The sequence below is a fragment of the Cnephaeus nilssonii genome, assembly GCF_951640355.1.
Source record: "Cnephaeus nilssonii genome assembly, chromosome: 2".
Lineage (NCBI taxonomy): Eukaryota > Metazoa > Chordata > Mammalia > Chiroptera > Vespertilionidae > Cnephaeus > Cnephaeus nilssonii.
In genome coordinates, this window is record NC_137073.1 from 34860621 (window position 1) to 34884520 (window position 23900).

Consider the following 23900-nt stretch of genomic DNA (forward strand, 5'->3'; position numbering starts at 1 on the left):
TCTGAGATGAAGCCATTAGCAACACTGTCCCATCACCCAACTGATTGTGGGCTTTCCATAGAGAAAATGGCCCAGTGCCCTTCCTGGTCTCTTTCCTTCTTCTGCCAGTATTTACTAAGAGTTGACTGGACACTGTGTTGGACATTGTGCTGGAGGCAGGGCAGAAAGGGACAGCAAGTATGCAAACAAGTAATGAAATCCCAGCCGGGAAAGTGCTGGGTAAGCAGAGCCATGGGGACACAAGAAAGGGACATCCAGTAGGAAAGTAGGTGGTGTTTGCGTGGTCCTCGGGAGCTGTCCACCAGGGTGGAAAGGTGAGATACTACCTGAAAGGGGAAGAACATGTTCAAACACCCAGAATACAGTTCTTAAATCAGGGGATTCATAGATCATCTTTAAGAATTTTATGAAAGCCAAGGATTGTCCTCCTAGAAATATATCACCCCTCCCCCTGTACACACACACACACACACACACACACACACACCAAACACACAATTATGCATTCTATTTTAGGACACTCACATATCCTGTCCATGGAATCCAGGTTAAGAACCCATGATGGGGCTCTAATATGCCAGGGAATATGGGGGTCTGCTGAGGTGGGAACATGGACACTTGGGGAGGACTGGTGGGTGGCAAGACCGGACAGGTGAGGGGGTCAGATCATGAAGCACCATCGGAGCATGTGGAGGATTAACTTCATTGTCTGGTCAGGAAGGGGCAGAAAGGAGGCAACCATTCAGAGGCTGCTGCCTTTGCCCAGATGAGTAATGTACAGGGCAGCTGGGGTGGGGATTGAAGGAGAGGAGGCCAATTAGAAAGATTAGGGTCCCAATGAGTTGATGTGAGGCACAGAGGAACCAGGCGAGTCAAGGATGAAGCCCAGGTTTCTAGCTAAGGCAACAGATAAGTTTCTGTGATGGTGGCTAGGACCAATTTGTCTCATGAACCTCACCCAGCTAAGCTTATTTCCCTCCAGCGTAAAGTCTATTAATCAAAGAAAGGTGAATCTGGAAATACCAAGTATGCTAGACACAGATCCAAAGAGCCCCTGACTGTTAGATAGATTCAGTATGTATTTTGCTCACATAACGCACTTGCTGAGACAACAGATCACTTTTTACACCTGAAGCATGCAAGATGCTACATGCACGAAGTTCATACTGGCTCAGGAAAAGGACACTAAATTATATATTCCTTCCGTCCCCTCACAGAATTATACTCTCTGTCTCCAATGTTATTAAAGAGGCAAAAGGATGTGGTTTAATTATAGGGTCTCTCACCTGAGACAAGCAACAATTTGTTGAAGGTTGAGAGAGATCACCTGATTAAGGATGGGAAGACCCTGAGGAGTGGGATGCAAGGCTACCGGGGGCCGGGCCTTAGGAAATCCAGTGCAGAGCAAACCAGAGCGATGCAACATTTCCATTTCTAACATACTGAATCCAAATTTGCTATTTGAAGTCAGTTGTTTGGAACTTGGACACATTTGCCCCGTAAAATAAGATTCTGATTTAGGTCAAGTTTTCAGAATAATCCATGAGGACTACTTAAATAGGATTAGTTCTCTTTATTTTAAAAATAAAATGTTTCCCCTTTGATTAGCAATTCATGCTCATTGTGTAATTAGAAAAATACCGAAAATAAAGGGAAGAAAATTAAAATTGTAATTCTGCTATTCACTGGTAAAAGTCATCCCCGGTCTGGTCTGCAGTTCCGTTCGATTTTTTTTTCTAATTAAAATATACATACAGCCCTAACAGGTTTGGCTCAGTGGATAGAGCATCGGCCTGCGGACTCAAGGGTCCCAGGTTCGATTCCGGTCAAGGGCATGTACCTTGGTTGCGGGTTACATCCCCAGTAGGGGGTGTGCAAGAGGCAGCTGATTGATGTTTCTCTCTCATCGATGTTTCTAACTCTCTATCCCTCTCCCTTCCTCTCTGTAAAAAATCAACAAAATATATTAAAAAAAATATATATATATACATACAGTTGTATGAAATGTAGGGATAGAGGAAAACTATAGAGACAGAAGGTAGATTAGTGGTTGTCTAGGGCTGGGGGCAGGGAGGATGGGGGTTTGCAGTATGACAGCTAAGGGGTACAGGGTTTCTTTTTGGAGTAGTGAAATATTCTACAACTGATTGTGATGATGGTTTCACAACTTCATGAATATAGTAAAAGTCAATGAACTGCAGACTTTAAATATGTGAGTTATATCTCAATAAAGCTATTAAAAACGTGTGTGTGTTTGAAATCAAACCATATGCAAAATTTCATATTGTGCTTTCTTTCACTAATGTATCATAAATCTTTTACAATATCTATTACAAATTTTGGAAAATGTCTTAAGAGTACTATTTCAACTGTAGTTAACCACCATATACACACACAGGGGTGGGCAAAAGTAGGCTTACAGCTGTGAGCTATTGTAATAATCATAACCTCCATATCTTTTTCCACATGAACTGTAAACCTGCTTTTGCCCACCCTTGTAGACGTTGTGAGTAATAATGGATAAGGAGCTGCCTCTCCAGATGTCTGGAACACACCGGTGTGCTGCGTCTTTCTCTCACCTGAGAGCGTATGCCCATGGGGAGCAGAGTGTCTGCCCAGAAAGCAGGGCAGATGCCCTGGCTGCTCTCCGTATCTCTCGACACAGAGGCCCTCACTACCCAGGGATTCTGACTGAGTATACAAAGGGTGGTTGCCCCTCTGTGGTGGACAAAGGATGGGATCTGGAAGGATCCTGAAATGCCATCTTCAATTTCCTGTCTGTGTTGTTGGTGGGACATGAAAGAGGGGATTGGCAATCTACACAGCACATTTGGGAACTGTTATGGGTTGAACTGTGCCTCCGCCCAATACCCATGAATGTAACCTTATTTGGAAAAAGGGTATTTGCAGGTGATCAAGTTTAAAATGAGGTCATTAGGGTGGGCCCTAATCCAATATGACTGTGTCTTTATAAAAAGGGGAAATTTAGACACGGAGACCATCACTCACACAGGGAAAACTCTATGTGAACATGAAGGTAGAGATTGGGGTGATGTGTACACAAGTCAGGGACCACCAAAGATCAGGCTTGAAACAGATTCCCCTTCACAATACTCAGAATGACCCAATCAGACCAACACCTTGATCTTGGCCTTCTGGTTTCCAGAACTGTGAGACATAAATGTCTGTTTTTAAGTCACTCACTTGGTGGTACCTTGTTACAGCAGCCCTAGCCAATTAATACAGGGACCATGATTCTGAGCCCTCTTCCTGTTCCCTTTTCCACAAATGTAAGAAAATTCAAACACAATTCTGAGAGAACAAGGCTGGGCCAATGAGTTTAATTAATTCATTAAGCAACTGGACTATGAGGTTTCTTAAGAGAGGTGATGAGTACTCTATGTGGTTGAGGTTCTACTTGATGAGGTCCCTCCATCCCCCTTATAAGATTTTCAAACCCAGAAGTATTTGATTCTGGGAATTTCAATACTTTCTATGCTTGTTCACTCTTTTGACTCCTCCCCATGTCCAGGCCCAGGCCTTGGAGTTTGGGTATTGGTCTGTCTCTGTCAGCTCCCTTTTCTCTGTGGTGGGATTTCCCTTGCTGTCACCTGGGACGTCCTACTTCTGTGTGTTCATTTACTTGAATGCCCTTCACTTGCATTTCTGCCTGCTGAAGACCTATCCATGTTTTGAGGCCCAGTGTGAGCCCCACCTCTCCCAGAATGTGTGAGCCGGGTTTCCTCCTGCTGGCAGGGTTCTGAGTTTGGAGGGAGGAAGGTGGATTCTGGAGCCAGGCAGATCGGCCGCACCTGCCTCCCAGGGCTGGGTGGTTAGATGAACTCATAGCTTGGACAGGGAAGTGACTCTGTCCTGTGCAAGAGCTCTCCTCTGGTGAAGCCTGGGAAGTAGAGCCCTGTCTGTCCCCTTATCAGTCTGTGAATTAGGTGGAAATGGAGTATCACCCTCATCTTTATGCCCTCCACCCTCTACACCTCCCTGCGCTAGGTGGTTGGGCCCAGGTGTTGCCTGCCTTTGAGATGGTGAGCCAGGGCTCATCGTGACAGCCCCTCATATGAGGGAAAGAGGTTTGGGGTGAGGTTTTAAGGCACAGATGGTTAAAAGTAGGACCTGAAGTTAGACATTCTGGCTATTTAATGTGCAAAGACAGCCTCAGGTAGACATTCTGCCTACCATTTCCCCTCCCTTAAAGCCATTTTGAAAAAGGGCAAGGACAGGTGGCAGGACTGGGACAGATCTGGAGAAGCTCTGACTGCTCAGGCACTGGCCCTGGATAAAACCTGTTCTGCTCCAAGGATCAGCCTCTCCTCCTGCCACACCTCACACTCCAGCCACACCCGGGTTACTCCCAGTTCCCTGAATACATGAGCAATTTCCCCACAGCCTGGAAGGCGCCTCCTAGGAATGTTCCTCTGATCCTTGAGGCTCAGCTGATCCATCTCTGCTGCTGCCACTCCCATCACCATATGGGATTGCTCCAGAACTGCAGATAATGCTCCCTTAGGAGATCCTAAATTCCTTGAAAGCCCAAACTATGCTTTTGCCTCAATGGCCTTACTTCCCAAAGACTAGTACATAGTGGGTGTTCACTATATTTTTATGTGTGAATAAAAATTTATCTAAATTGGTCAACAAGTGAGCAAATGGTTAAGGTATCCAGTTTTAAATCTTTATGAAAATGCTTACTATGTAAAGAGTCCTTTGTTCAGTAAGCATTTGTTTCATGTGCTGATATGACAACAGCCACTTGGCTGGAGCCAGCACAAGGCACACACCTGGGGGGGGGGGGGGGGAGAGGGAGGGGACTCTCTGTGGTGAGCTATGTCCTTACTCTAGCAAGATGCCCAGGGGTTTCTACTGCAAGTTTCCTGGATCCAATACTTGACCATCCAGCAACATCACATTATAATCCTGAGTTTGGTTTTTCTATAACATCAATTAAATTAAAAAATAAAGGTCTATATAAAGGTTCTAAACCTCAATATTTGATTACAGTGGTATGAAAATTCAGAGGCTGTGTTTGGAGACCAAGTTCATGGAAATAAATTGCAAGACCCCTGAGATTTAGAAGGGGTAAGAAAGTGCCCAACCATTTGGGTGCCAGCAGAGTTGCACTGTGGAGTTTGGGGAGTCATGTGTAAAGTTGAATTACTGCTCCCAACCACTGTCCACCCTCCCTGTAGGAGGCATAGCACATCTCTGTCCACTACCATGTGACTTGTGGTGTTTACAGCACCTTCCACATGGGTGCTTTCCTGCCCCACTGATATCAGGCCTGATTGCGTGAATTGCTTTGATCAATGGAGTACAAGAGACCGTGCCACATGCCACGTCTGAGTTTAAGATTTAAGAATGACTGTGTGGTTCAGCCATTGCACTTTCTCTCTCTGCTGCAAGAACAGCATGACCTGATAGGAGCTTCTTCTTCCCCTGAGCTCTGGAATGAAGACAACACATGGGCCCAGAGCTGTTGCCCTCAATCCACAGCCACATGTAACATGAATGTGTAATAATCTTTCATTGCCATAGGCCACTGAGATTGGGGTTGCTTGTTACTGCAGCACGATCTAGTAAAGGAGTCTAATTCAAATCCTAAGAGACAGTCACATCTCTAAGAAGAAAGCACAAAGGAAAAATGAATAAACAAGCAATATCATGAAGGCCAAAGGATTTTTGTTTGTTTTACAGCTTGATTATTTTTGCCAGGGGCAGGGCAGGGGGAGGATGGCATGACAAAGTAAAAAGGGCACAGAGTTGGAAATCAGAAGACTGGATTTAAGACATGGTTCCATCATGCATTTTCAAATACCGAGCCAGCTATGTACCCTCTGTCTCTTCGAATTTTATTTTCTATGTCTAGGGAAAGGGAATGACAAGAATGCTTGCCTTGTAGGAACCCTGGGAGAATTGCATGAGACAGAAGATGTGACAATAGTGTGGAGCTATTCATGAGCTAGTTTTCAGTGTTGGGATAATTATTGACCTATGATGTATTTAGGAGAAACATCATGCAAATATGTCTAAATTAAGCATCAAAATCTCAGAGGGTCAGTTAGAGGAGAATCCAGTCAAAGCATCAGCTATTGTACAAAAGAAACTGCCATTTTAAAAAGAATTAACCTGTTAATAAGACTCTCTTAAACAGGATTTACAATGGGTTGTTACAATTTTTTAGGGGTACGCTTGTGTCTTAAAATGATATTCCCTGTAGAAAACCCCTCACCCACCTATAACTCAGAGCATGACTGGGCTTGAGGCTGTGGGGTTGTTATTCGAATTTTCAATAAGAGTCTCCAGTTCTCTGCAGAGGAAGGAAATCTGGGGAGAACAGGTACAAGCCTGAATTTTAACTGGAAGAGATTTTGCTTAGAACTGAAATAAGGACAAAGTAGTATAATATTTACAGATGTGTAAATCCTCTTTTCCCCCCAGCCCTAACCACCAGTCAACCAAGAAATCCTGCTTGTTTGGCTTCAGAAATCAGATTTCAGAATTAAAATCTCTTTCCCTTCTTTGATGCTTCAGCCTTAATTGAAGATCCCCAGGATTTCCACTGTGAACACTACAGACCAGGACCCAGTGGATCTCGCTAACTGTAGCCTCTCCTTACCACAGGGCACAATGTGTCCTTCACAGTGGCCCTGGTCATTAGAGCTCTAACGACTTCCATCACTCCCAGACTACAAGCCACATCCTTAGGCTGGGGCTCCAGAACCCTTCCCCACATGGCCCTTGCTTACACTGCCAACTGACCATGCTTTTCTACTCCAAGTCTTGGTCCCCTCAACATGCCATGCTCTTCATGCCTCCAGGGCTTTATGCCCTAGGTCCTCTGCCCTTCACCCCAAGCACAGGGAATCCCGTTCTCCCTTTATGAGTCAGTCTAGGGGCCGCCTCCTTTGTGGTGTCCCCCAGACTTCCCCAGGCACCGCTGGTCACTTGATCCTTGTGCCGCCTGAGCACTTTGGAAATCCCTCTTTGCCCACTTCTCACACTGCACGATGATGACTCATGTCCACAAGCTTCTTCTCAACATCTCCGTGGTCTGTTCCAGGCCAGGGCAGTGGCACCTTCCTTTCTCTCTGTCCCCAGCACCCAGGTCTTAACTTGCACAGGAGGCTGTCTGGGAAATGTCTATGAATGAGCAAGGGTGGGTTCCAGGCAGAGAAGGCTGCCTAGGCCAAGGAATTACTTGAAACTCACTGTTGAATTCTGTAGCATTGATTACTTTAGAAGATCAGAGTGGAAAAGGCAGTTTCCTATAATTAAAAGCTTTACAAAAAGCTTTTACTAACCACCAGAGTTTAGTCTAGTCTGAAAAGTGGGAAGTCATGACAACCAAGTTCTGATCTAGTTTAGGGAAGAGCAAACTGCTCTTGTCAGAATAAGAGAACCCTGGCAAGGCAGCATTAGCAGGGGACAGAGAAGGGAGGGGTTTCGGGGCTGGGGATGAACTAGCCAGTGATGTAATCTCTAAAGTGGAGAAAAATAAGACCTCTTCATGGGCTTTTTGTAAGTATCCCTCCCTCCCCATATTCTCGGGGGTATGTTCCAAGACCCTCAGTGGATGTCTGAAACGGTGAATAGTACCGAACCCCATATACACCATGCTTTTTTCCTACACATACATACCTATGATAAAGTTTAATATATAAATTAGGCAAGTAAGATATTACCAACAACAACTAATAGTAAAATAGAACAATTGTTAACAATACACTGCAGTAAAAGTTATGTGAATGTGTTCTGATAAGTCAAATAAGGTTTACTTGAACACAAGCACCGAGATTCTGCAACAGTTGAGCTGATAACCAAGACAGCTACTAAGTGACTAACGTAATGGGTGGGGCATCTACAGCGTGCAGATGCTGGACAAAGGGAGGATCCAAGGCTAGGGCGGGATGGAGCAGGATGATGCGCATGCTATTCGAAGGGTGAAAAATTTAAAACTTACGAATTGTTTATTTTTGGACTTTTTCATTTAATATTTTTTTTGTGTGGTTGGCCTCAGGTAATTGAAACCATAGAAAATGAAATGGCAGATAAAGGGGGACTTCTGTATTAAAAAGAAATGTGTGCGGAGAAACCAAGATGGCAGCATAGATAAACACCTAAACTGCTGCCTCGCACAACAATTTCAAAACTACAACTAAAAGACAAAACGGACATCATCCAGAACCACAGGAAGGCTGGCTGAGTGGAAATTCTACAACTAGAAGGAAAGAGAAAAGCACACTGAGACTCAGAGGAGCTGCAGGAGGCAGAGGTACAGAGGTGCGCGTGCGGAGAGGGCTGGCAACTGAGTACGCAGCTGGCTTTCTCAAGCGGGAGGGAGACACAAACTGCCGACTGCGCTGAACTCCAGTTCCGGGCAAGACTCTGGGGACTCAGACACATTGCAGAGAAACTGGACTGTCTGGCAGCGAGCGAATATTGAGGGCGGCTTTCTCTCAGAGGTGCTTGCAGCGATTACCATGGGACACTGAGACACAGGGGCCTATTAGGGCAGGGCTGACAGGAAACCAATGCTGTCTGCTCCACCCTGAGACTCCGCCCATTCAAGCTGAGCACAGAGGCTTTTGCAAGTCTTCTTCCATAAGGATGTCTCCAGCACAGTTCTCCCAGCGTAGACACTGCTGATCCTCACAACCAATTGGCCTGGAGGTCAATTCCTCCTAGTGATACTAAAAATAATCAAGGCTTAACTAAAACAAGACTGTGTACACAGCCCACAAAGGGGTGCACCAAGAGTGTCCACCTCAGGTAGCTGGGGAGGCTGAGCCACTGGGCCCTATAGGACACCTAGCACACAAAGCAACTCCATCAACTCAGGGAAGCAGCCAAAATGTGGAGACAAAGAAACAGATCACAAATGAAAGAAATGGAAGAAAGCAAATGACTGGATATAGAGTTCAAAACCACGGTTATAAGGTTTTTCAAGAATTTTCTAGAAAAGGCCGATAAATTTAGTGAGACCCTCGAGGATATGAAAAAGGACCAACTAGAAATTAAGCATACACTGACTGAAATAAAAAATATTATACAGAGATCTAACAGAAGGCTAGAGGATCGCAAGAATCAAGTCAAAGATTTGAAATACAAAGAAGCAAAAAACACTCAACCGGAAAAGCAAAAGGAATCCAAAAATATGAAGATAGTGTAAGGAGTCTCTGGGACAACTTAAAGCGTACCAACATCTGAATTATGGGGGTGCCAGAAGAAGAGAGAAAGCAAGATACTGAAAACCTATTTGAAGAAATAATGACAGAAAACTTCCCCCACCTGGTGAAAGAAATAGACTTACAAGTCCAGGAAGCGCACAGAACCCCAAACAAAAGGAATCCAAAGATGACCACACCAAGACGCATCATAATTAAAATGCCAAGAGCAAAAGACAAAGAGAGAATATTAAAAGCAGCAAGAGAAAATCAGTTAGTTACCTACAAGGGAGCACCCATACGACTGTCAGCAGATTTCTCAACAGAAACTATGCAGGCCAGACGGGAGTGGCAAGAAATATTCAAAGTGATGAATAGCAAGAACCTACAACCAAGATTACTCTACCCAGCAAAGCTATCATTCAGAATTGAAGGTCAGATAAAGAGCTTCACAGATAAGAAAAAGCTAAAGGAGTTCATCACCACCAAACCAGTATTATATGAAACTAGTAGCCCGTTTGCACGAAGATTCGTGCAATAGACCTTCATTCACCTGGCTGCCTGCACCAGTTTTCTGCTGGCACCAGGGACCCAGGCCTTGGCTGTGGCCACCGCCTTCTGCCTTTTTCAGGGTCGGGGCTTGGCCCCGGGCGGTGGCCTTGGTCTCAGCAGCACCCAACATCCTTGCTAAGGATCGCAGGAGCCGACCCCCAGTGGTTTCCTGCGATCCGTGCAGGCTGCCCACTGGTGCCCAAGGCCGGGAAAGCCTCCGCCCCAGGCTTTCCCGGCTTTGGGCTGGCCGCACCCAGTGTCCCTGCTACCGATCACAGGAGCCGACCCCCAGTGGTTTCCTGCGATCGGTGCAGGCTCCCCGCTGGTGCCCAAGGCCCGGAAAGCCTCGGCCCCTGGGACCCCCGGGAGCAGCGGGAGGGGCGGGATGGGCACAGCCAAGCCCCCCCAGGTGGCCAATCGACCCCCGGGACCCCCGTGAGCGGCGGGAGGGGCGGGATGGGCCTGGCCACGCCCCCCCAGGTGGCCGATCGCCCCCCGGGACCGGCGGGAGGGGCCCGGCCACGCCCCCCCAAGTGGCCGATCGACCCCCGGACCCCTGGGAGGGGCGGGAGGGGCAGGGCCACGCCCCCCCCAGGTGGCCGATCAACCCCAGGACCCCCGGGAGGGGCGGGAGGGGCCCGGACACGCCCCCCTAGGTGGCCGATCGCTCCAGGCACCCCCGGGAGCAGCTGCATGGGCCTGGCCATGCCCCCTGGGGTGCCGATCGCCCCAGGCACCCCCGGGAGCGGCGGCATGGGCCCGGCCACGCCCCCCGGGGTGCCGATGGTCCCAGGCACCCCCGGGAGCGGCGGCATGGGCCCGGCCACACCCCCCTGGGGTGCCGATAGCCCCAGGCATCCCGGGGAGCGGAGGCATGGGCCCGGCCACTGGGCACCGCCATCTTGATCTTCTCAACGGCGGATATGACGCCCAGAGTCCAGCCCCCAGCCTCCTGCCGGCCCAATCGTGGGCATAGCGGAGGTGCGGTCAATTTGCATGTTTCTCTATTATAAGGTAAGATGCTGAAAGGTATTCTTTAAGAAGAGGAAGAAGAAAAAAAGGTAAAGATAAAAATTATGAACAACAAATATATATCTATCTACAAGTGAATCTAAAAATCAAGTGAATAAAAAATGTGATGAACAGAATAAACTGGTGAATATAATAGAATCAGGGGCATAGAAAGGGAGTGGACTGACAATTCTCGGGGGAAAAGGGTGTGGGGGGTGCAGGAAGAGACTGGACAAAAATTGTACACCTATGGATGAGGACAGTGGTGTTGGGGTAAGGGCAGAGGGTGGGGTGGGAACCGGGTGGAGGGGAGCTCTGGGGGAAAAAGAGGAACAACTGTAATAATCTGAACAATAAAGATTTATTAAATTTAAAAAAAAGAAATGTGTGCAAAGTGCCTACAACTGGGCCTAGCACTTGGTGGGCAGGGGCTATCCTTGCAGCAGCTTTTACTACTGAATGCTGTTTGTACACTGGTGACTCCAAAGCCTCCCTGAGGGTGACCCCGGTCTGTGTGCCACAAATGTTGCACACCCATTTCACAATGAAAGGATCTTTCATTTGCACACTGAGGTACACCAAGCAGGCTGCTGCAGGGGCCCCAGCGCTGCCCAGCTAGTCTAGGCCCACAGGACACACACAGAGTGCCTTGTCACACCAGCTATGAGGCACAGATACAGACAATAGTGGGACTTCTTCCAAAGGCTCTGGAATCACCAAAAACGTATGACACAGGAAGACTGGTCCTGCCATACTGCTACGTCCTCTGAAATGGGAAAGGCTCATCTTTCCAGGGAGTTGCCTGAGCCTTGCCAGGCACAGGCAGGGCAGTGCCACTCAGGGCCAAGAGCCTGGATACAATGTCGGAAAAGCGGGCTTGAGTCCCAGCTCCAGCACAAACATAGGAATAGTACCTCAGCCACTGAATTAACCTCTCTGTACCTCAATTTCTTTGTCTGCAAGTGGGGAGAACATATCTTGGTTGCTGTGAATGGTGAAGGAGCTGCCATATGGCAACACCACTTCTTAGATGTAGAAACCGACCAATTTACTCAGAACCAGGCCCCTAAGCAAGGATAAGAAGCCCCTACCAAGGATATGATGATGCCCGGCACACTGCATTGAGGCTGGGCATGGGGCCTGAGGCTATGCGGTCAGTGGAAAGAACATGTGCTTTGAAGGAACAAAGGCTTGGGTTTGAATCCAGCCCTGCTTGCTGAATGACCTGAAGGTGGGTTACTTAAACTCTTCATGCCTTGGTGTCTTCATCAGTTTGGTGAATAATTCCCTCTGAGGTGGAAATTCCATGCTGAGGTGTCATGAAAATAAAATGGAGAACCTCCCATATCAAGTATTCAATACAGTATGGAGTCTATAGAGACTGAGTAAAACATCAGTAACCTTCTTCAAAAAATCCAATCCAGCATTTTCTTTCCACGACACCATAAATTGTTCCCCTTTGCTATCAAACCAAGCAGAAAGGCAAAATGATTAAAGTCTTGGGGGACAGACACTTAAACAACATTTAAGATACCACGGTGGCAATGGTACAATCAACAATCCACTATGCTCTGGGAATTTACAAGCTAATGATTTAGAAATAAACACGGCCCATTAACAGAATTTTCAAATCGATGCACTCTGCTGGACTACAGGCCAATAAGGATCAGCAAGAGTTGCAAGGATATGAGAGAAGTTTTGTCTCACTGTCTGGCTGCAGAATTTTTTCAAGAGCAAAACATGACTTGAAGAGCCACATGGAATACTAGAAGTCAACAAAGAATGATCAAGGTCCTGTCCAAAACAGGACGCGGCCACAGCTTCGGAGTTCTAATTTTAACCGAATACAGACGTGTAAAAGGAACAGGCATATTTTCTGTATGAAGATCACAGGAGCAGAGCCAGTAATTCTCCTCTAAGTATAGGTTTACTTAACTTTGGCAAGTAGTCATCCTGCCACTGTGAGAGCCCTATGGGGAAAGCAGAGAAGACCCGGTGTGGAGGGAGCCCTCTCCCAGCACCCAGGTCACCTCTGGAACAACGTAGAGAGAAGAGAGGCTGCTAACGGGCAGGGGAGCCCACTCATCACTGGCTTTGTTTCTTAAAGTCACGTTCCTTTGTGATTTGTGACACTCAGATGGAGTTCAGTGAGGAAGAATCATGTCTATGATACTCCCCATCACAGAGAACTGAACAGAACTTACGGGAAAGCCCTACACTGCTCAAAGCAGAAAGGACCAATTCCACAGGAAAGTTTTGGTTATAAAGGCAATGCAGCGTAGGCCCTGGCCAGGCAGCTCAGTTGGTTAGAACGTCATCCTGATACACCAAGGTTGTGGGTTTGATCCTTGATCAGGGCACATACAAGAATCAACCAATGAATGCACAAATAAGTAGAATAACAAATTGATATTTTTCTCTTTCTAAAATCAATAATTTTTGAAAAGGCAATGCAATGTAGACTGGGGTAATGCCACAAAATTGCATCTTATAAACACTGACAGAAGTATTCCTTAACTGCCCCCACCCTCCAAAAAGTTTCTATGAAAAGAAAACTGGAGAAGTCCAGAAGAAGACAGTGCCATGCAGAATGAGTGGGGAGATGAGGATGTGAGGTCATGGAGAAAACACCTGTGGCAGAGGACACTAGGACAATAATAGCAAAGACAGTAAAAACAGCAAGAAGTATGTCTATCTTCTTTTCCCGGTTACAAAGCCCTTTCATTACACCTGCCATTCTGGCTGTCAACATATATATAAAGGGTCCTTTTGTGGAAGAAGGATTAGCTATCTTCTCCCTCCCCAGAATGGAAAACCAGAATCAACAGGTAGAAGCTATAGGAAGGCAGATCACAGCTTCAAAGCAGGAAACTCCCTGCAAACAGCAGAGTGCTTTAGAGGTGGTACATGCTGCCTGCCTGTCTCACTAGAGTGTTCATTCCTTCACTTGGTCAATAAATTGTTTGAGGAGTAGCTAAAACGTGCCCGGCAGTGTGCTACCCTATCCTCTGGGGCCAGAGCCTCCCACTTCTACTCCCAGGGGGCTTCAAGATGGGTGGTGCTGCCCCCACCCCTCCACAGGTAAACCACAGATGACGAATGCCTATCTAAGATTTTAAAAACACTATAATATATGTAAATGGTAGAAAAGTTTAAAGGTATAAGAACATATACAGCATGCAGGTTGCACAATACAAGATCAATATACAATTTAAACAGTCTCTCTATACACCAGCCATACACCATCTGAAAGTGAAATTAAGAAATGTTCATGGATTGGAAGACTTTATATTGTTAAGATGGCAAAAGTCCCAAATTGGTCTACAGATTCAATGTAATGTCTATTAAAATCCCGGCTGGCTTCATTGCAGAAATTAGTAAGCTTATCCTAAGATTCAGATGAAAATTCAAGGAATCCAAAATAGCCAAAACAAACTTCAAAAAGAAAAACAAAGTTGAAGACTCACACTTAACAATTTCAAAACATTAACCAAACTATGGCACTGACATAAGGACAGACAAATAGATCAATGGAGTAGTGAGCTCAGAAATAAACCCTCACATTATAGTTAACTGATTTCTGATAAGGTTAAAAATACAATTCAATGGAGGAAAGAACAATCAACAGACAATGCTGAGACAACTGGTTATCCACATGCAAAAGAACATGGTTGGAACCCCATACCTCACACTGTATATAAAAATTAACTCAAAATGAAATGAATATCAAAATGTAAGAGCCAAAAGTACAAAATTCTTAAAAGGGAACACAGATGCGAATCTTCATGACTTTAGATATGACACCAAAAGCATAAACAATAGAAATAAAATTGATAATTAGATTTCATGAAATTTAAAACTTTTGTGTTCCAAAAGACACCATTAAGGAAATGAAAAAGACAACCCACTGAATGGAAGAAAATTTCTGCAAATCATATATCTGATAAGGGATTAGTATCCAGAATACATAAAAAACTCTTGCAACTCAACAATAAAAAGACATATAACTAATTAAAAATAGACAAAGAATTTGAATACACATTTCTCCAAAGAAGACATATAATGGCCAATCCTACATAATAAAAGCCTAATATGCTAAGTGTCAGGTCATCCAGTCGTCCATTCAACCAATCAAAGCAAAACATGCTAATGATATGCTAAGGCCGCTCAACCGCTCGCTATGACATGCACTGACCACCAGGGGGAAGACGCTCCGACTGGTAGGTTAGCTTGCTGCTGGGGTCCGGCTGATTGGGACTGATTGAGATAGGCTGGACATGCCCTGGAGCCCTCTTGTGGTCCTTCCCTGGCTGGCCAACCTTCCACGTCCCTCCTCAGCCCCGACTGTGCACTGGTGGGGTCCCTTGGCCTGGATCCCTTGGGGGATGTCAGAGAGCAGGGCCTCTAGTAAGTACATAAAAATAAAAATATATCTGTGCATAAAATTGTATATGAATGTTCACAGCAGCATTATTCATAACTAGAGGCCCGATGCATGAAATTCATGCAAGAGTAGACCTTCCTTTCCCCGGCTGCTGGAACCCGGGCTTCCCTCCAGCCGCCAGTACCCAGCTGCAGCCTGATGGCTGGTGGCCTGGGCCTCCCTCTGCAGGGCAATCATGGGGTGATGGCTGGGCCCCCAACCAATCGCTTGCACCCGCCTTGGCTGGCCTGGCGCCAGTGGGTGTCATAGCGTGATCCTGGATGGTCATCCAGATGGTCGTTCCGCTGTTTGGCCATTCTGCCGATTTGCATATTATGCTTTTATTATATAGGATAGTCAAAGGTGGCAAAACCCAAATGGCCATCAACTGATAATGGATGAATAAATGTAGCATACTTTTACAATGGATTATTTTTCAACCATAAAAAGAAATGAAGTACTGATACATGTTACAACATCGATAAATCTTGAAAACAATATGCTTAGTGAAAGAAATCACTCACAAAATACCACAGATTATATGATTTCATTTATATGAAAACTAGAGGCTCGGTGCATGAATTTGTGCACTAGGGGGGTGTCCCTCAGCCCAGCCTGCACCCTCTCGCAGTCTGGGAGCCCTCGTTCCTTACTGCCTGCCTGCTCACTGCTCCTTAGCACTGCTGCGAAAGTGGGAGAGGCTCCTGCCACTACCGCTGTGCTCACTAGCCTTGAGCCTGGCTTCTGGCTAAGTGGCACTCCCCCTGTGGGTGCACACTGACCACTAGGGGGCAGCTCTTGCATTGAGTGTCTGCCCCCTGGTGGTCAGTGAGCATCAGAGCGACTGGATGTTCTGGTCATTCTGCCCTAAGGGTCGCTTAGGCTTTTATTATATGGACTAGAGGCCCAGTGCACAAAATGCATGTACTGGTAGCGTTCCTAGTGGCTGCTGGCTGGGGACTCCCTCCCTTCACCCAGATGCCTACTGCCACCACTGCCAACCACTGGCCAGGGCCTCCCTCCCTTCCCCCGGCCAGCCCCGCCCCCTGGTCGAACTCCCAGACAACTCCCGGTCGAGGGGGCAATTTGCTTTTATTATATAGGATGTTGAGAATGATTACATCTATAGAGATGGAAAGTAAGTATATTAGTGGTTGCAAAGGGGTGGGTGGGGTGAATGGGGAGTGACTACTAATGGGTATGGGTTTTCTTTTTGAGAAGATAAAAATGTTCTGGAATTAGATAGTAGTGATGGCTGTGCAACTTCGTGAATATACCAAAAACTATTTAATATTAAAAAGAAAATAAAAATACCTGACCCCCAAAAGTATAAGTATATAGTGAAAAGCAGGTCTCCTTCCTATCCATGTCCACCTGTCTCACAGCTGCCTGGATTATAGGCAAAAATTCTCTTCTATACCCTTCCAGAAATATTTTATGCAATTGCAAGCATCTGTGTACACAGTCTTCCTTAAAAACACACATGAATGGCAGAATATTATAGATACTGTTCTGCATGGTGTGTTGTGCACACTTGAGGGAGTTCTAAAGATGACAGAAGATCAACTTCTTTTGTGATGGGAGGGGTCGAGGCTTTCTTCAAGGTGGGAAGGGGAGTCCGACCAAAGATAAAGGCACGTTGAAACAGAAATGGCCTGTTCAGAGACGTGCAGGATCTGCTGTGCCTGGAGCAGAGGAGCCGAGCGGCAGACAGGTGGCTGAAGAGCAGGCAGAGGCTGGAAGGCTAAGCCAGGAGGCAGCAGCTTTACATGGAAAGCTATCGGGAGTCCTGACAATGTCAGTTAGCAGCGACATGAAATGATCACTCTGGATGGGAAGGCATCTCCACGGGATGTTGGGAGATGGTGAAAGGTTGGTAGTGACAGGAAAGGAAAGAAGATGCAAAATCTGTGTGTCAGGAAGGAGGGAGCCAATCCTAGTGAGGCAAGGAAAGCAGAATTCACAGGATTTGAAGGCAGAAGAGGTCCTCCCAGAGTTCTGGCCAGGGTGACTGGGGGCTGGTCACCTCCCTTGAGGTGGGGAATGCAGAGGTGAGTATAATTGGGGGTAGGTGAAAGTTTTAAGTTTGTGAGAGGCCCAAAGGGGGAGCTCCAGGGGGACCTGAAGTTAGAAGAGAGACCCAGACAAAGGTTTGGAACTATCAAGTGGTCCTGATGAGGTTATTCCGGGAACAGGGATGGAGAGGTGTGCAGCGACAGCCCGAAGGCTGGGGCTGATTCCTGGGGAGTACTAGTATTTAAGAGGTCAAACTAGAACTACTGTTTATCCAGCACTGCTCTATAGCATGATCTTTAAATATATACATGTAATGTCTCTACTCTGCAGGGCAGATTTTTTATTACAAGGATGAGGCACAGAAGCTAAATGACTCATTCAAGGTCACACTGGTAAATGATGATGTCAGGATTCAAATCTAGATCTGTCTGGTTTCAAAACCTGTGATTTGTCTGCTTGGTTTTCTCTGTTACTCTAAGCTGCCTCCCCAGGAAGGAGCCACAGAAGGGGCAGGTGGGAACACCGGAGAGAAGCCAGGAAAGAGAGTAAAGGAGGAAGGAGCAATGTATGTGCCTACGCCCTGGAGTCTGCTCCACAACCCTGAAGGTGCTGGGCCCAACATGAACGCTGCAAAGTGCTCCCAGGCATCCCCGCATGCCCACCACAGGATGCAACTGTGCTCCGAGGTCTGCTGCTTTTTTATTTTTTTCCCTTTACTGATTAAGGTATTACATGTGTCCTTATCCCCCAATTGTCCCTCCACCTCCACCCCCCCACTCATGCCCTCACCTCCCTGGTGTCTTTGTCCATTGGTTAGGCTTATATGCATGCTTACAAGTCCTTTGGTTGACCTCTTCCCCTTACCCGCACCCTCCTCTACCTTCCATCTGAGGTATGATGGTCTGATCGATGCTTCTCTGTCCCTGGATCTGTTTTGGTCTGCTGCTTTTTAAGAGAACACACACAGTTTGCCAGGGAGGATGCCAGGCCATGTGTCTTGGGTCAGACTTGCTTTCCCAAGTCCCCAATGGTCTCAGGCCTGAGTATGAATGGGGCTTGGGGCTTGGGGGCTGAGGATGGGGTGGGCTCTGAACCAGGAGCTGGAGGGCTCACTGAAGAACACAGCTCTGCCCAGGTAGGTACCCAGGCTCCTTCCCTAAACAGCCCTAGAAATCGGTCTATGTCCTTTTCATGCACCTGCTGTAATCTGGTAGGTTTCTCTCTTCTTGATATGCTGGAGAAGAAAGTGTGATCTCACAGATCTCCCCCTCTTCTCCTGTTTCTGAAGCAATTTCAAGACGTTTCTCAAGCTTTCGGGCTTTAGAGTCAGACATTAACGTTCAAGTCTCAGCTCTAAGGCTGATGAGCTGTGCTGATTCAGACAAGTTACTTGATTTCCTGGGTCCATTTTATCCTTTCTATAGAAGTGATTATAAAAGCTCTCAGGGCTGAGCTGCTGTGCGGACTAAAGGAGATAACATGTGTAGCTTCTGGCACACAGCTGGAGCCGGCATGACGTTCTCCTTCATCTCCCGAAGGGCTGCACGCAGAGTCTGCCATGTTTCCATTCCCTACGAGAAGGCCTGGTCTTACTTCCTGTCCTGCCACTTTGGTCCTCACAGATGGCCTGGGAGGGGGGGCAGGGGACGAGGCCAAGGAGCATCCCCAAGCAGTGGCAGAACAAGAGGGCGAAGTCTGTTCCAGCCACAGGTGAAGAAGGGAGCTGGGAGGCTGCTGGCCCACCAGGCCAGGATGCTTTTTTCTGGGTGGCAACTTAGAAGGCTCTGGAAGTTGTACTTAAAGAGGAGCACAGATGAAACAGATTCCAAGCCTGAATTTTTATTTTATTATTATTATTTTTTAAATCCCCACTTGCACATGTTTCCACTGATTTTAGTGAGAGAGGAAGGAAAAAATAAAGAGAGAGAGAGAGAGAGAAATCGATTGGTTGCCTCTTGCATAGGCCCTGACTGGAGATCGAACCAGCATCCTGGGTATGTGCCCTGACTGCGAATTGAACACGCAACCTTTTAGGTGTATGATACAACGCTCCAACTGAGCCACACTGCCAGGACGAATTTTTAAATTATCAGTGGTCATGTCCCCTTCCACAGAGGTGAGTGGAGTAAGTATTCGACAAGTCCAAATACCTGGGTTCCAACCCATGACCCTGCTCAGTCCACTTCTGGGATCAAGGGTTGTTTCCAGGCTTATCCGTGCAGGTGGCTAACCAGCGCATCACTGAAGGTTCCTGAGGGGTGGGCTCCTTCAGTCTAGGAACACTTGCTGGAGGTGGTGAGTATGTAGTGACAAGAGGATGGCATCTGGCTGGGCTTAATGAGGCTCAAAGGAGCAAAGAGCCTGGAACTGGGGGGGGGGGGGGGGGGGCGGGGTGCGCGCATACAGACCTCACCTCCAGGCGTCCACTCTGCTCTTCAAACTCATGACTACCCTCCCACACAGTCACTCTGGGTAGTGATAACATTCTAGCACAGGGTGTTGGGGAAGGCTGCATAAAATCATAGACATGGTGACTTTCAGATGTAAAATTCTGTGCAAATAATTATTCGCAAAGAGAGCAGGGGAGCAGTCTGAAACGGAGTGGGGGGTGGTGGTAGAACATGGACTATTCACATGCAAGCAACAAAACCCCTCTGGGTTCTCAGCTACCACCAGTGTCCCTATGCTCCCTCCCGAGTCACACATACGTTCACAATCCTCCTTTTGACCATCTGGTCCTTGGTGTCAGTTTCATTTAAGGAATCACTGCATTAAATTGATGGAACATTAGTAAAACCTAATTAACATCCAGATTGAGTTTTTCTAAGGGAAGTGGAATCTGCAGAAAATAAAATACCCTAGTAATGTAAATTCCACAATATTCAAGTAAATACTATATGACTGAACATTACAAGTTGAATAATTTTAGTCCAGGAAACAAAAAACCACCCTATTAGAGTTAGTCTATTTTTACAAATACTAACTCTAATCCTCATTCAAATCTATTCCCTCAAACAATCATATTTATCATATAAAAAAACAGAAGCACTGAGAGATCAGCTGACTTGGTGAAGATCAAGGTCACTGACTTGAGGCAAGTAAGGCCTCAAACCTAGGCCTACTAAGTCTAGGTCTAGTACTCTTACCTTCATATCACAACTGCCTCCTGGTATCACATGATTCCCTGAATGGGGCTGGGAGTGTAAGTAGAACAGGGCCTTTTTTTTATTGATAGAGAATGCATTTTATTTATACACTGACGTTGTTAACTATCTATCCATCCCCAACCATCCCCACACCTGCCCATCCCGTCCATCCATCCATCCATCCATCCATCCATCCATCCATCCATCCATCCACCCACCCATCCATCTTTCATCGAAGGCCTGCTATGTGCCACATGGGAATACAGATCCTGCTCTACTGTTAAGCTCCATGAGAGCAGTGTCTATGTCAAATTATTCACTACTGCATGCCAGTGTCTAGTTCAGGTCCAGCCTGGCACGCAGTAGATGTTCAGTAAATACTGAATGAAAGAACGAATTGTAAACCTTGTCCTCCGGAAGCTTATGATCTGGAAGGGCAGACTGAAATGAAGAGTGGGGCATAATTCAGTCTGACCAGGGTCATCACAGCGTGACTGTGAGCAGAGCAGTGGAGCCGCTGAGGAGGGCATGGTGGCCCCTGCTGAGGTGACTCCCAGTCAGTTGGCCACAAGGTCACTTTGGTGGCTCCATCAGCACAGGTTCCCTGACACGGTCTGTTTCCTGAGCTGTCAAGGTGCAATGGGGGAGTCCTGGGGCTCGCCCTGGGCATTGGTACCAGTCTCTTTGTCATGTGGGACCTTGAATCCCTTACTGGTGACCCTCTAGTTTTTAGAGCCTCAGGTCAACTCTGCCAACATCTCATTTTACGTACTGATTCTGAGCTCTTTGCATTCCCTTTTCTGAATTTCAACTCCGTTCATTTCAATGCAGCAAACACTTCCCAGGCACCGACTGTGCACTAGACACTGGGACATCAGAGCCCTCTGTGCCCTTCCTCAGGAGCAGGGTCTGCTGCTGAACCCTCAGGAGCCTATGTCTGGGGGTGCCTGACACGAAAGCCGAGGAGGGCCCACCACACGTGGACACGCGCTGTAAACATCCAAGAACTCCTGCGATGGTTACTGAGAGGATGTTAAAAATCATTATCTACTGAAAATATTAGATTTGCTCTGGATTGTTCATTACATACAATGGCTTAATAGGACTTTTATTGAATAGCTGCAGAGCTCTGGGCCGAAATCAATTTGCCGTACACTTGGAATTTTGATGTATGCTGTTGACTTCCACAACACGAAGCAATTTGTAATAGCTTTGGCTCTCTGTTGTTTTCAAAGCTCCTGCTACATCACAAGCATTTATTTCTGACCACAAAATTACATTTATTCAACAGAAAGCAGCTCTGGGTCTTTAAGAGGTTAACTTCTGGAGTGCTTGGCTGCTCTCCAGCCCGTCGGAGGAGCGGCGCTGGCGCGGTGGCACCGGCGGTGGCGGCAGCGCCGGGCGGGCGGCCGTGATTAATAGACTGCTGAGTGCACCCCTTTCCACATGCACACGGCTCGCTCCCCTGCTTCCATAGATCATGGGCTTAGCCTCAACATATCTGACTGAAATTGAATTTGGCTTCTCTCTCAACCGTTCATTTCCTATGTTATGCAAGGTTATATCCTTTTCTGCATGAGCAGAACCAAACCAGCTGCAGCTTGGAGAAGAAAATGTGTTTTCAATTAGGAAGCTGGCCTGAATATTGAACCACAGTCCTACTGCTCCCCTAATTGAGCCATCATGGAGCAAGCCTCCAGATAGACACTGCATCACCAGGCCTTCGGATTTTACTGTAAGATAATTAAAACACACCATCACCACCACAACTGCCACCACCGTCACCTCAACTATCACGTGTGAAAAGGCCTGAGTGTCTGAAGATGGCTGTGTTGGGTGAGAATGAAGGGAGTCCCCGCCAGGAAAGGGGCCAGGACAACAGGCTATGTTGGGGTTCTCGTGAAGCCTCCTCCATCCTCCAGTCAGTGTCCTCAGTGCCTGATCCATACTCACCTGTGAGGAACACTGGGTCCCAAGCTTGCAGATACCTTTGAGGCCCCTGGCAGGGGAAATAGCCTTGTATTTCTTGTGGATCACCAGGAACCTAGTGCAGTACCTTGTACACTCAAGGAGTTCTTACTGATGAAGGAGAAGGCAAAAGGGAGAGAGAAATTCAGCTGAGAACATCTTACTAAACAGCTCAGAAGGGAGAAGGTGAAACAAAGTCTAAGAGATAATGCAGACTCTCAAAAGAAAATTAGAAACGGGCTGAAATGGTAAGAAAAAGGAACAAGGGAGGTAAACTTTCAGTTAGGTCTTAAAGGATGGAAATGATTTTTACAGGTGAGGAAGAGCAACAGGTTATAATAACGGAGGCCATAGCTTTAGGAAAAGGTCAGAGGCAGGAAACCGCAAGGAATGTTCAAGGTACAGTAAACAGACCAGCCTGGTGGGAGCAGAAGCCAAGGATGTGTCACCTGGAAATACATTTTAAACTAAATCACAGAGCTCCTTACGTTCCATACAAGGTACTAGAGTCATACAGAATCACAGAATTTGACCTAGAGGAATTCCCCTCGGAGGGAACCTAGCCCAGCGGTTCCTACAATCAGCTGCTAATGAGAATCAGGATGGACTTTGTAAAATTTGATGCTTAGGCCCCACCCCAGGCTTGATGAATCAACCCCCGGGAAGGGGGTTGCACAGCTGAGTTTCTGGAAACATGGTTGATTCCCATGCAGCCAGCCAGTTGGCCCTTCTGAGTACCAGCTTTAGGAACCATGGATCTGGTTCAATCTTCTCTAATACCATGACACTTAATTCAGTACTTGCTAAGTACAGGTATGATGGGGACATAAACATGTGTACATGCACGTGCACACACATAGTTTCTACGCTCTAGATTTCAGACGCTTGAGGCTAAGTATAAGGCAAGTTAAACTGTGTTCCAATAACTAAAATAGAAGGCACAATGTTTTCAGGCTCAAAATCAAAAGAGAGATACAAATGGAGCCCTATCAGAGATGAGAAGGGAACGAGTTTGTTTCTGGTGGGTATTTGGGGATACACTGGAGCAGCGGTCGCCAATCGGTGGTCCGCGGACCACTGGTGATCCGTGAGGTCCGAAAGGTTGGCGACCGCTGCCCTTAAGGACACAGCATTTGGATTGGGCCTTGAAAAAGACTAGGTAAGAGTTGACCACATCCCTGACAGGTGGTCCTCTGGCCCCTGTTGGAGCACCAGCAGTAATGGGAAACTCACTACCTTCAATGGCAGCTCATTCCAGTTTTGAACAGCCCTAATTGCGGGAAAAGTCCTTTCTGTCTGCTGATGACAGTCAACCCAAGTATTAGTCCCCTGGCTCATACTGGACTTCAGAGCTATGGGGCTCCATGCCGACTATCTCGCTTATCCACTCATTGTACCGATGAGCAAAGTCAGGCAGAAAGAGGCCCGAGGTCACAGAAGAGTGAATGGCAGCGCCTGGGCAGGCTCCCAGGTCTTCTAACGCTCTGTGAAATGTTCTTTGAAGTAAAGCACTCGGACACCCTGGCTTTATTTAGACATGGCCTTTAGATCTGAACACTTAAATATGCTACAGTGCAACAGATATAGGCCACAGGACATCCTTGA

General features: G+C 46.8%; 1 protein-coding gene across 17 annotated transcripts in view; it reads right to left on the bottom strand.

The window, feature by feature from the left end:
• CUX1 (cut like homeobox 1) overlaps window positions 1-23900 on the bottom strand; it is a 353788-nt gene that overhangs the window by 157509 nt on the left and 172379 nt on the right. The gene's annotated exons all lie outside the window — the stretch shown is intronic.